Raw genomic sequence first — 14,881 nt, 5'->3', positions numbered from 1 at the left:
ATTGATTTTACTGTTCAAAAATGTGTAGGTGAGAGCCATCTGCAAATCACTGCACGGCTACATAAAGAAAACAGAAAAGTAGGCTTTATGAGATGGTTCTTTATAATGAAAATCAAAGGTTCCTCAACAGCTTACTATGCTAATCATTCCACTACCAAAGGGCACAAGTGACTACTTTATTCCAGCAGAGTTATTAGGATGTCTTCCAACTACCCCTCCACACATTTGCAAATGCACAGAGGTTATATCAGTTATGGTTTCAGGTGGAGACAAACACATATGAAAAGTTAGTCGTATGATAAACAATAGATAAGTACAAGATTTTCATTTGAAAACCAAACACAAGAACACAGGAATACTTAGGAGGAAAGTACTGAAACATTAGGTGAGAATTAATTTTTCTGTAGCTTTCAGGTTGCCCATAATGTTACAGATATTGCAACACATCTACATTTCAAAATTTGGAACCTTCAACTATTTCCAATACTGAAAATATTTGAAGAAGTCTTCATACTTCCTGCTGTGAAAACCTCAAATCTTACAGAAAAAAATATGTAACTAAAATCTGGCACAGAAACAAGAAGCATGTTATTTTTATTTCCAATAATTTCTTAAAAACAATGAATAACAGTTCTAAATCAAATTATTTCAGTAAGCAAAATGACCACATTAACTTAGATTGTAAGAAACAGCTGATTCCCTCACGCACTGAGTTAGCTATGCACAACAGCAATTTCTACACTTACCTCTAAATTCACCATATTCTTGTGAAGCTTCTTTAAGGATCTTAAACTTCCTTGCAACATTCTGAACGCAGTTGCCTCCACTGCTCCGCAAAACAGATCACTTCCTGTGAAACACAAAAATAAGGAGAAACAAAAAAGCTGTACATATAACAGAATTATGATGCCAGTTCAATAAGTTCCAATAATAAAGTTTACTGCAGCAGTCGTGGGCACTGAAATGAGAAACTAGTAATTTTTTATATCAAGAAGCATCACTGCGAAACATGTAATGTGCTGCATATGACACATGCTTCACAAGTATGTCCGCTAGACAGTGCCGAAGTATAATGTGGTTAATTTTTATGTCAGTCAGGAATTTTTGTAGTCAGCAGTCAAAATGTCAACATCAGAACTTATGTAAATAAAGAACAACAAACAGTTGTTGCTGGTTCTTAATTGTAGTGAAAATAATGTTCATAAATTGAAAAATTGGTATAAATTTACACAGTTCATTGTGTGATACATTCCTAAGAAACATGAATGTTTTGTTATAAAGATTTATAAACTTAATGACATGACTGGCTACACATGTGACAGTGAAAAATCTCACTAGGAGAGTAGCAATAAACTTTAAGAGGAAAATCTTTTCTCTTCTATGGACTTATGCGGTATCAACTGTCAGTCAGAATCATACGATAATGACAGGGGAACTTTGGTAATCAGACACTAAAACTGAAATGGAGGTGTCTCAACAGCAGTGATATCGAAAGGCTAGCAAGATGTGAGCTTACTAATCCAAGTACATGAAAACAAATTAATATGTTTTGTTAATGGAAATACGTCGCAAACAGCCTGCATACAATTTATATAGACTGCACTCTATTTTCTGCTTTTGTCTTACTATTCAGTTATAAAATTCACAGCTATAATAATTAATTTATAAGGGTCTTGGATAGAAATCACCAACATTCTTCTCTCTGTAATACAACCTCTTCCTTCAGAAACAGAACCTTGTTCAGCTGATCGTAAATTTGATTATTCTTATGAGAGTTGAATACTCATCACTGTGATCACAAAATCCTGTTATTTATTCCGAGTCACTTCAAAGCAGAAGTCATGTATAATGTATGAAGTCCTGAAGATTATATAAATTGTATGAAATGACACGTTCGAAATTGTTCTTACTTTACGTCCTCCACACAAGGGAAAGACGGCACACATAAATTCAACAAACGTTCAAATAACGTCTCATTAACTTGCACGCACTCGAAATATATGACAGAAGAAATGCAGTGGACAGAAAGGATACACAACAGTTACGCCATTATCTCGTACGCAGGGACGGCAACATCTGAAAAGCAGCGAACAAATCCCGGTATCGCGGGAGAATGAGGGATATTAGATTATCATTCTTTGCGCACTGTATCAGACTGTGCTGCCATCTACCGACCACGGATCTGAAGTAGATCTACGTCGAAGCACACTACATTGACCTGCTGTCTGAAATGCAGCCTGAAATACCTCACATACTGTAATATATGTATGCCAGTAGTTCCTCAGAAATGTTAGATGTGCTATTATCATTCTATTTCTTAATAGGTTTCCCAAACTGTCTCCTTCCTTTACATTTCTGGATCAGAACTTTGTATTTCTCATATGCCGCATATACGTTATATGTTATATATATGTATATATGCATATGCATATATGTTCCATGATCGCCTATCACATCCTTCTTAATTCAACTGCACTAAAAGTTTTACGTAAAAAATAAATTAAGAAGCTTCTTATTATGTAATTGTTCCCAGTATTCTGTTACCGCATCTCTTCTAAAATCTCAAACATATTCCAAGACCTGTACTCTCAAACTCTCTTCTCTTTTATGAGAGACCAAGTTTCACACCCCAAAAAACAACAGGCAGAAAGACTCTTGCATATTTCGATCCTAAACACAAAAAAGGTATAAACATACTAAATGGAGGGAATTCTAAAACCAGATAACTGAACTGGAAGTACAGTTAAATATTAAATGAAAGAAAACCTTAAATATTAACATTAAATAAACAGGAAGGAAGACTGAAAGAGCCATTCCATTCAACACAGTGTTTTTGGTCTGATGGCAGACTCAAAACACAGTTTCATTCACGGAATTTAGAAAGTAAAATACAAACCTGGCCTACTAAACACTTTTCTACTGAACTGATGGATATAGTTTGTTCATTTGAATAAACTATAATGTGGGTTCAATAAATGAAGGGATAGGAAATTTATTAGGGTATTATTATTTTTGATAAAATTTGCTAGAATTAATTTCAGCTTTAAGGTATACAAACGAAAAATTTTCCAACTTAAATCACCAATAATCAACCTTATATCAAAATCTGAATAGCACCAAAACATCAAATTTATATGAGAGCATGCATTAATGTTGATAAGGGACTCCAAATTTCAACATATATTTTAAAAACCTATGTACACAAGTAAGCATTGTCAACAAAAATTGTAAACCACCGATATAAAAAGTACTAACCCTTATGAATAATAAATTCTGCAGCATTCTCTTGGCGATGTGCACAAGAGTGTCCTCCTTAACCTCAAAAAAGCCTAACCATGGAGAGCCAAGCCAATCTTTGTACTTGATGCGAGTCTCTTTGTGAGCACTGACTTCTCATACTTGTCTTTCACATTCATTTAGAATATGTTGGGATTTAGACAAAATATCATTTTAGCTCTCCATGTACCCATTACCTTATACATATGTATTCCTAATATATTAATGGATATGAATGAATAAGTCTTCATTACCACTAACAAATTCATCACACATTTGTACATTCACCAAGATTTCATGATCTCACAGCAACAGGTATCAAGAAGACAGTTTTCCGTCATGGTGTACCACGTAATCTTATTGAAACTGACATTTCAGAGGTGGTTACTGCCTCCACAACCCAAATGTGTCTTATTAGAAATTTAATCTGCTCTAATTTCAAGATGAATGTTACTGCGATTGCATCTCATTACTGTAGAATTTGAGGTTATGGTGATAAGTTTAAATGGTGGTGTGCCATGCAGTCTTGTGATTACATACCAAAATCCAGAGAAGAAAACAGTCTCCATTTTCAGGGCTTAAGATGGATGCTACATCTCGCCTCAATACTGTCTGTGGCACAAAATTCTGCAGGGAAGTTCAACATGGGAAAGAAAAATACAATCTGCTCTATTGGTTATTGTTTTTACCATATTTCATTGTACTCACATTGACCTCTTCTGGTGTAACAACTCCTTATTGGATCAGTCTTTCAGAATATTTGTCCAGAACAGGTGACGTGTGCTTTACCTTTTGGTACATCAAGGGCTGAGTGAACATAGGTTCATCAATTTCATTGTTGCCATTACGTCAGTAGCACACCTAGAAATCAAAACACAGATTATGAAAATGTCTTACGACTCTAACATGGAATTATCAATATCGCAAATAGATGGATGGGTGCAAAACTGTGCTTCAAAAGCCATAAAATTAATGTTATATTCAAAGTGTTCTGCCATAAGCAAGCCCTACTTCTCCCTCACTTAAAACAAAATGCTGTATTAACCTAAACATAAAACTACCCTTAAAGTTAAAAACATTTAAAATAATAATAATAATCCATTATTTTGAATAAGTAAATAATACAGATTTCACTAAAATATCTTATTCACAAACTAATGAGCAAATGGTATTGCCAATGAAAGCAAATAATATTTAAAAACATACTTAATCAGATTTCAAGGAAAGAGTCCAGCTAAGAGACGTTTTTGTCCATTTCAAAATAAATAATTTTATGAAGGCTGGGAAGGCATAACACACATTTTATGAGATTTTGTCTACATACACCATATTGCACAAAACCATAGAAGATATTTCCTTGTGCTTCAATAAATAGACGACTTCCCCAAACGTGTGTTAAATATTAGTTGTAGATACTCATATGTTTCATATGTACATAAAATGTTTACATAAGTCACTTTTTAGGGCAATTACAAACGTTCCTTTGTGATTCTTATAAAGCAGAGCTTATATTGGACCAATTCACCTGCCAAGAAGTTTGATGATGGAATATGTGACTACTTACATTTTTAAACAAGGTTTAAAAAATTATTATTATCAACAAAGTCTCCAGGAATACAATTTAAGCCAGCTTAGCAAACCCTCTAATGCAAAGTCTCACAGTATGATTCATACCAATATATTAAAGCAGATATTAAAAACAAAAACCTGAATGTTATAAACGCATTCTTAAAAATGTGACACATTCATATTTGAGAACGGCAGTAACTAATCAAAATTACATGCATGAAGACATGAAGAACAAATCAACTTTGGTGTAAGCATGTCCATCCATTGCATACCTAAAAGCCATATAAAATCATATGCGGTGGGGAAACTGTCATAACTTGGAAGACCTAGTCACAGATACTAAGACGAACCTTAGAAAATAGAGTAATCGTGAGCTACAGATTTTTCTGATTTAGGTTAGAGTCTTGTGAATAGGGCAAAGACTCTGTTCATGAAGTTAGTTAAATGCTGAAATCAGAAAACAAACATAACATATCCTTTACCCTGCTTTCTGATCCTCACATAAAATCAATAATTTTTTCTTTTATTTTTAACTGAGGTCAGAAACATACTCATCATATACCTCTTCATTAACTTGCCCAAGATGAATGATAAATGATGGGGTAACACGTTCTAAGAACACTGGTATCAACTTTACAGCCTACGTAACACTGAACACAAAGTGATGATAACACAAATGTCGAGTTGGAAAAGATTTGGATGTCATATCTTGAACTACAAGGATAAACAGAAAAACATCAGCCATGGTGACTTTTTTCACTGTTAAAAACACAAATCAGATACGTTAAATAACAAGCAAACCTACCTGATCATACTACGCCTTCATTGCAAAACACCTCATTTTACTGTGACAGATAATGACAATGATAAGACATGATGATGATGAAATATGATTGAAAAGTACCAAAAACTGCAATGTTCTTTTCTTGGGTGATCAAAAATGTCAATGAGGAATAATTCTCTAAAGTCTCAGATGCTATCAATCTGTCTCTGTCACCAACAACAGGGTTATTATTACAAATAAAATATATAATTTTAAATTCTATTTTGAACAAATTAGTAGTCCTACTAATATAAATATATACTACCAAGATATTTTAAAACAACACAGATTATTGATATAAGATACAATGACATCAAATTCAAACTGATAAAAGAAACTTCTTCCACATCTGCAAGATTTCTTGTTCAACTGAAGCAATATCTTCACAAATTCCATGTTCTAAGTTGGTGTGGGACACAGACATGACCATAACATAACCTCACTAAAAGCAGATGTAGGGTTAAGTTCCTCACATGATGTCATCCTAAGGCAATTGACAACTCAGAAAACAGGTCCTTTAATTATTCTTTCAATGCATTCTAATGCAACGTCTGTAGGAGTTCAAACACGGCAATACTTCCAGACAGATGTAACTCCTCTACAACTCTCATTTCTGGCTGATACAAAAACGTTCACCCACACAAAAAGTCATATTAAGCACGACGTACATATACAGAACAACTTCGAATATGTTATTAAAATCTGGAAGAGAACATCATTTGATATCTGATAAACATCTGACTAAAATAATATAATATATAAAAAGTTGCATTTAAGAAATTATATTTAAGTTTATATAATTTTATACACCTGAAACACGTTGTGGAAGAAATGATGGTCTAATGTAAATCTAATATTTCGATAGAGAACATCATTTAGTATTTTAAATATTTAAAAGTTAATTATTGTAATATTTTAATATTTAATAGGGAATTTATTGTGATTAGAAGGACACAAGATTTAAACAAAATATATGTAGGAAAATTAGTCTTTTAAAAACTGACTTTTCGCAAGCCCTATAAAAATGTTTAACCACAATTTTTTCATGAAACTAGTTTCTAGTTGAACAAAATTTCCTTTGCTAATGTAATTTCAAAAATGTTTAATGTTTGGCACAACAATTACGTTTATAATGTGAAATTTTCATGGCGACAGTCAATAATACAATCCTCTTGGGCTACAAGCCGTGTCAGATGGTTAAAGAAGCCGACAATTCAAGGACCATCCCTCTCTTTATTATCAAGACAGTTATATGACCCAGCTACATCTCTGCAAAGCCAAAGCCAATTGGTGGACAGTACGAAGAGTCAACCATTTGCCCTCTTTGGTCCTGCCTTTGGATTGGTATATCTCTATATTGTTTGATTAAGCTGAGTACAAGATCCCAAGCCCAAGGTATAAATTAATAAGTCATAAAATAAAGACTGATTCTGGTTACGCAAGAAATTTATACGAAAATGACAAATTAGCTAGGCTGTATTTTTCATCAATGGGATCACAGACGGGAGGATTATTAAGCTATAAAAATGCATTTCACAAGCTGGTCTGAGACTAGCTCGACCAGGGGTACCAACAGATATGCTATCTGTCCTCATTTCCCTTTTTACCTGAAAACAGAAGCAGAGACCAGATTCTGAAACACTTCATTTCCATAATTATATAATTTAGACGACAGGCAAAGTCCAAAAGAACAATATTACATATTATAATGCAACATTCTCAAAAACGTTAAAACTCTGAACAAGAAACTGGAGTTAGTCGATTCATATTTGACCCCTTTAAGTTGGCAGTTACCTGCAACTTTGGGGCTTACCACAACTGAGTCTTTCAAAACCAATTCTTTGGCCACTGCGCTCAAAAGATTATTAGGATATCATTAATGGGGCAAGCCATTTCTTCAGCATAGAAATAAATAATTATGATATCAAAATATACTATTACAATAAAGAATAAACTGTCGTATTTCACCTTCAGCCTGACGTAGTGGATGGTACATGTGAATATCCATAGGACGATGTACTGTTGTTGTCAGCGCCATTATACTTCCCGCATCGTCTAACAGCTTTTGTTTCCCAGTCTGTCCAATACAGATAACCTTCCAGTACAGTTAAGGCAAAGATGTGATGCAACATAACTTTAGGATCTCTCTCTGCAAAACAAGCCACCAACACAAATCAAATGTGAAATTAATTATTTTTCTTCTCCCCTCACATTCCTCCTCTGCCACCCATATTCCCCTCCTCCACACCTCCCTCAATTAGCCAGCAAAAAATATTTACATAAAAATGAGCATTATTAATTTAAATGAGTCTAAATTAGTTGTGTGCATTGTAAATAACGTTGAATTTTAAGGACATGCATACAATGAGGAGTACCTGCATTACAAATCTTAGAATCCTAACACACTAAGACACGCCACTAAATTACTTAGCTCCCAATAAGTACTCCAAATTTTTCACAGTGTACAAGGCAGTTTCCAGTTGTTGTGAATATACACACATTTTTCAAATATAATTCTTGTAAATTTCAAATCTTCAATGGTCTTAATGGTAATTTACTGTAGAAAGTGGTTTTGGAGATGAAACATGAAGACAAGACAGAATCTACGCTTATAGTGGATGTCTTCAATTTATGGACTTTATGAAAGAAATCACCATTTCCATAGCATCAACATTTTAATACAGTTAAATGACAAATCACACAATTAAGGATTATCAAATTTTTACTTATATATTTCAAGTGTAAAAAGTAAAGCGTAGGTGCATTGGGGGAGTGGAGGTATAGCTCCTACTCTTTCTTGACCTCGGCACTAGATGGGGATGAGTGGTCAGCAGCACGCCCGGGGCGGCTTTACCCCCATAAAGGGCCCCCGTACCCATTGGGTCTAGACGCAGAGGCTGGAAGAAAAATCCTCTGACCCCATCGGGGATTGAACCCCGGTTGTCCAGCCCGTAGCTAGTCACTATACTGACAGCTTTCAAGTGTACATACAGACAATTAGGACAACATTTCAGTTGCCAAATCTGGACAACTGCAATAAAAACATAAACTTATAAAACATTCATTAACAACCTTCCATCCCTCCCTCCCACATTATTAAGTCACTAAAAAGTTTGTATAATATGCAATTAGAGCATTCCTACTACGACCGATTCCTGAAATCATTCAGAAAAACAAATGAACATTCCTAAGGCAGTAATTCAGGATAAACTGAAAGCTTATTTTCAAACTATAGTGCACAAGTTTTTAAACTCCTACACATAGAAAATCCTCATCTAGAAACCCTGTTTTAAGCAAATTATATACTCCTTTCAGTAAAATGTTTCAACCTTAAATATCAAGTGTTTCGCTTAATTTATTTTATAACTTATTACATCTGACTCTATTTCATTATTACCAAAACAGCTGGATTTTTACATCATTACTGTATACAAACCTCAGAGAAATTAATTCAGAGTTTGTGAGTTGTTTTATTAAATGTGATATAAATCAGATTTATTTTATATTTATTAATGAAAACAGTTTTACAGTACTTTGTGAAAAAAGAAGTGCAAATATAAATGCAGATTTTAAGAGACCACAACTGACAGACTTCATTAAGGCAACCGAATAAATGGAAAATTAAAGCAGAATAGAGGTGTCAGAATTCAACACAAAACACAAGCATTTATATCCACTTCCCTTTCCAAGAGAAATCACAGTCTGTTATACCAACACTGTCCACAGTTTACACACGATGTACACAATGCTTTGGGAGTTGACGTTATTCCTGTCTTCAGATGGTTTGTTGTCATGCTGACATAACTTAACCTTTTATAATTACTTTTAGTGACAGCAGCTGGGACCGAACCTGTGACATCTAAATACTAGCTTAGTACCTAACCACAGCAGATCAGAAATAGTTTGGTCATAACTCCTCAAACATGGCGTACAATCAGGACAATATCCAGCCATAAATCAACGACTCCCACAAACCTTTATAGAATCACTATTATATATACGATGCAACAGTTGGCACCTCTGCTTCCTGTTCATGCCTTATAAATCCGAGACCGCGATATAATCTTCCCTGAGATGGTCAGAGCATTTGGCCAGCACAGTGAATCATTGGTCTGAGCCAATCAATTCCAAGCCTTTCAAATATCTCCCCAGTTCGTCCAGTACATGCAACTGTAAAAAAACAAAATTGATTTTTACACAAGGGAACTCATAATAAGCCAAAAAAAAAATCATATTTCTTATTCTAATTCCAGAGGAAGGTACAATTCCCATTAGAAATATGACAATTAAGATATAAGGTGTTTACATGAAAGTAAGGATCATGTCTGCTGGCAGGCTTTAGTGTCGTTGGTGTTGGACCTGCAAGTTCTGATACCAGGGAGTTAGTTAGATAGTATGTTATTTAACTCATGCAACTTACAACACTGTTTCTATTCCAGTAGTTTATAATAAAACATTTTTGATGAGAGTTCACATAACAAACCTGAAGGCAACAGCGTATGCCTTCAAATCGAAGGCATTAAGTAGGATATTAGGTTCGTGAGTAAAAAGAAAGCTGTCTTCTTTGTTGTAGTGCCATGCAGTCTGGTAGAAGTTTACCAACATTTCAGAGGTCCTTGCATAAACTCAGAAGACAGTCATCTTAGTAGACTTTATTCTTTATTATGTTAGTAGAAGAAAAAAGAACTGATGTTTACAAATCTCCAGAGCCAAAAGACTGATCATTTGCAGGAATTCCATAATCTTCAAACACAACACTATATAAATTGTTTGTTCGTTAATCTGTTTACTCATCAAGGAGACGTGCAGAAGACTGAAATAAAAATTATAACCTCACAAGCAATGCTGAAAGACCATTTCCTCAAAACGCACTCTGATCCATAAATTTCAACAAGAGATGTGATGTAAGGTAGTCGATAAGGTGCGAAGGTGGGACAAAGTCTAATGCATATAAAATACCACTCAAAATATATACAGAGTGTAGAAGGGTCGCCACATGTGTCGCAGAGACAGTAATAAAGTTATCATCATATCAACATGCCCCATGAAACCTCCGCAGTAATTTGATTTTTTGGGCCCTTATATCAGTGGAAATTCATCGTTACAAACCTACAGCCAGAAAACCTGAAAGGAATATACCATTTTTGAGACCTAGGCACAGGTGGGATGTCTGTTCCAATACAGTATTCATTGCAATCTTGTTCTTGGATTTATGAAGTTTGTTAATCACTGTCAACGATTCTCTCAAGTCAAGGTTCATTTGCATTGGGGATGGAGGGTTTGCACATACAACATAACCTCAAACTTGTCGGATTCTCGTTATCAGTACAACGATACGCAATGACTGAAAGAGACACACAAATATCCATGTCCTGAAGATGTTCGCTTAGCCTATGACTAGCATGCATACTATTAATGTATTAAGCAGAACTTTCAGACTGATCAAGGAGAAACAAAAGCTGGGTGATGAAAATGGGAAGAGAAGGGGAAAACTAGTAAGAGTTCCCTTAGTATACAAGTTGTATATAAATCTGAATAACCCTGCACAAAATCGAAATAATCACATTAATAAGGAGACATACCAGAAGAGGAGGGTGATGTGATGTGCTGTTTCATAATTTCCTGACTTTTCTCCTGTGAAATTCAAAACTCACAGAAAATTGTAATGTGAAGTTCGGTGATGATTCACACCTTCGCCTGCCAAACAGTTTACGTAATCCAGCCTCAACCTACCTAGAAGTTTCAGCTACAAAAGTAACAAAATAATAAATTCTTTAAAAGTCCAACAAATTTCAAAGGCACAAGGATTTAACTTTTAGTCAAAAAATTTCATGCTTAAACAAAATCTGAAAGTTCATTATCATTTCCACACAAAAGCAATCATAAGACCCCCTATCGTAAGTCACTTTGGCTCAATCAACATCTCCATAACCACTTATCTAAAATCAATTTTAATATTATACCCTTATCTATGCATATGTCTGCCAAGTGGTCCCTTTCCCACCCCAATAGAGTCTGTACAAGTATTATAAAGATCACAGCTGTTTACATAAATGTTAAACACTTTATATTTGGAACCAAATTACCTACTCACCGGCTAAAACGCAAAACAAAACTCTTCATAACTATGTTACCTTACAACTTGCTCTTTGCTCCCAAAAGCCAGCATAATTACATCAAAAGGTTCTGGATTTAGCTTCTCTTTCAGAGCTGTAACTACATCGGAATGAATTCTCCCTGTAGGTTCTACTCCCAGTGTTCAATAGATGTCACTTTACTCAGTATTAGCCGAGTTGAAGGAAACTGCTTCTTGGTCAGGTCTTCGTAATTATTTTCAACTGTTGGTGTTAGCTGAATCTAAGAGAATCAAGAGAAAACAGAATTGAAATATAAATCTTATAATGCTCACCACTTTGCAAGATGTGACAAGCAATTTTTCTCAAAAATTTCGATTCCAGCCATTTGAACTCTTCGTTTGATTACTGTACTGAGTGCTCAGTTCTTACATTAATATAAGAAGCAGACATTATTTTGTGAAATTTCACTTTATGGTTCTGCACATACTGAAATTTGCATAATTTATTCTGCAAATATTCAACATAATTATTTATTGTTTATCACAACTTTAAAATCTTATTGGGTAGTGTCTTTAGAAGGGCTGGACTACATTTTTTAATGAATATTTCTAAATTATATTTTAACGTTATACCGAATGTTAATAAAATGTCTCTGTGCAATGTTACGCCTCGCTTATGATCTGCCAGTATTGCCAATGCCGCATCGTCAAACTGACAGTGTTTGCCGGGTCGTACATTACTACATAAACCGTGCGAATGACTGCATGGACACGTTGCGGAAATGAATCCACGCAGAGCGACGTGACAAGACGTAACATTTGAACCTGTGGGATGCAGAGACATTGAGTACTCAAGAACATGGAAAACCAGTGCTCATTAATACCATACCTTGGAAAAGGGACTAAACTGAAAATTTTCAAAGGATATAATCCCTCATTAGTCAAAACCATGGGTGGTTTGTTACAATGGAAACTATTTCTTAGCAAGAAACAATATACAGAATATGAAAATTGTGATAGTACTCTGAGATCTTAAAGGCAGTGGTGCATTATCTCTCTGCTTTTCTTCTGCTCAACACATTTCAATTGTATCACCTTTGATTATTCACGTATCAGTTCAGTTTTTAAAGTAAAAACCAGAGCAAGGCACATTTAATCAGACTTAAAGTAACAGATGCTGGAGAAAGCAATCCACAATATAATATAATACATTCAAACACAATGTCCACATTAGGTTTTCCTGCACTGAAATTATATAAATAAGAATAATTAATAATTCACTTCAATAAATATTGGGTTTATATTGTTCGATCAGCATGCTTCATATCGTACTTTCAAGACTCATTTATCACAGTCACCGGAGCAAGACAGTCTCACCCAGGCAGCACATTATGACAAACCTAGTCTGAGAAGCTTTGTATCTGACCAAAATACTTCGCTTCATTCGGAATAAAGAAATTAATTCAATTTTACTAATGTGAAATCCTTTTGGTACAACACCCACTCGAGCTGTGAAGTCTGGCAAGTCACTCAACTTTACTGGGTCTGTCACATCTTTCAGCTAAACAGAAACATTCTGCATTACGTCAAATTCTTTCATATTTTCTAAAGCAACAAACATCAGAGAGCAAAGTCTTTCTTGATAAGCTAATGGTAATTCAGTCGTGATATTTACATGTTTATAAGAACCTGCCACTGGTCCTTAAAACCATGATTAATATTTACCTATGACACAAGTTCTGCAATCTGAAAATGACAGCTCAACGTCTAGCAGAAATCACAAATTATTCACAAACAAGGATTAGTAAAGATACAAATAATATTATTTCCACTTTCTCTCACACAATATTACCCTTTTTCTGTTTCATTAATGATCCAAATGAATTAATCTTTTAATATCCTATGTATTTCCTATGGTGGCTATATTAAAATATAACTTATTATGGTACTTTGGGATGATTCAGGACAAGCCATTTAAAGATATAATCAAATAATGTGTAACTGCCTGATTCAATTTGAAGTTCATTTAAAAGAATGCAAGGATTAATTCATGACAATAGGGATATTTTATGAATGTCTATAGAATGCAGGAACTTTCGTGTTAACTGATAAGACGAACAGCTACACAAGGACAATATACAACAAGAATGGAACATTTTGGGACTTATACAGGTATAGGATAGTATAAGGAAATCCATCAGCTTAGCAAACAGAATAGAAATTTAAAGACTACATTTGCATTAACTTTTATAAAAAAATATTCATTCCACTTTTCCAAAACGTTTAGTAAAGAAATGCCTAGTCTGACATGACTCATTAACACAAAGTTTCTTAATTTTTGAAAAAATGATCACTACTGGTGCTGTAATTTCATCTGCCCAAGATATTAGCACATAAATAAACATGGATATTAATTTAGCAATTCAATTATGGTGATAATGTTACTAAACTGCTACAACAAAAATTATACAAAAAAATCTAAACAATACTCAGGAGTCGAAAGAAGCAAAGATACAAGAACAAGGCTTTCAATGATGAGTACTTACAAATGCTATTGGCCAGAAAGGACAACAGTACACATATCTCAAAACACACTGTTTACCCCAGGAGTTCTTCTGAAGAGTGATGGTGTTTCCACTTGCACAAAATCACAGTGATTGCACAGGTATTCTCTCATACTCATTAGGACTTTGGAACGAAGACGAAGATTATGTTGCGTCTTTGGGAAACGAAGGTCTAACCTCAATTGCTCCTTAGCCTGTAAAGAAGATTTTAATTATCTGGAAGTCTGATCTCACCATAAGCAACATTTTCACATCAATGATCGAAATTAATTTTATTTTGGTAAATCACTGAAGAGAAAGTTATGATGTATATGGACAGAAAATGTCATTACAGTAAAATGAAGAAAATTAAACCACAATATCATTCTACACTCAGTACATAACACAAAACCACGGAAATCTTGGTCTACCATTTAAAACATTAGATCTGTGAACAAAAACACTTAAGTATACACAAAACTACGATTATAAACCAATACATAACTAAGCAGAATTTGCTCATTTTGACAAGCGATGTCTTTCCTTCGCACTAACAGCAATATAAACTGTAACCGGCAGCCATTTGTGTTGGTT

General features: G+C 34.4%; 1 protein-coding gene across 11 annotated transcripts in view; it reads right to left on the bottom strand.

The window, feature by feature from the left end:
• The window catches only part of LOC147871740 (structural maintenance of chromosomes protein 6-like), a 23,420-nt gene extending 8,539 nt beyond the window's left edge, over nucleotides 1–14,881 (bottom strand). For 2 of the 11 annotated variants that reach the window (XM_087360201.1, XM_087360200.1), the window contains exons 1-2: nucleotides 1,627–2,670; nucleotides 747–850 (exon numbers count right to left, since the gene is read on the bottom strand). The gene's annotated coding sequence lies outside the window, so the exon portion shown is untranslated. Of the gene's footprint in view, nucleotides 1–746; nucleotides 851–1,626; nucleotides 2,671–3,984; nucleotides 4,138–7,636; nucleotides 7,818–9,643; nucleotides 9,839–11,250; nucleotides 12,026–14,290; nucleotides 14,503–14,792 lie in introns of those variants that run through there. The other 9 variants (XM_087360206.1, XM_087360204.1, XR_015538327.1 and 6 more) reach the window with 8 other exon arrangements.

Source organism: Zootermopsis nevadensis, unplaced genomic scaffold, assembly GCF_977971745.1.
Source record: "Zootermopsis nevadensis isolate Lab colony 2312 unplaced genomic scaffold, Znev_1.0 Znev_ptg000040l, whole genome shotgun sequence".
In the NCBI taxonomy this organism is placed as follows: domain Eukaryota; kingdom Metazoa; phylum Arthropoda; class Insecta; order Blattodea; family Termopsidae; genus Zootermopsis; species Zootermopsis nevadensis.
Note: the sequence above shows the minus strand (reverse complement) of the source record. Positions and strands in the feature narration are given on the sequence as shown.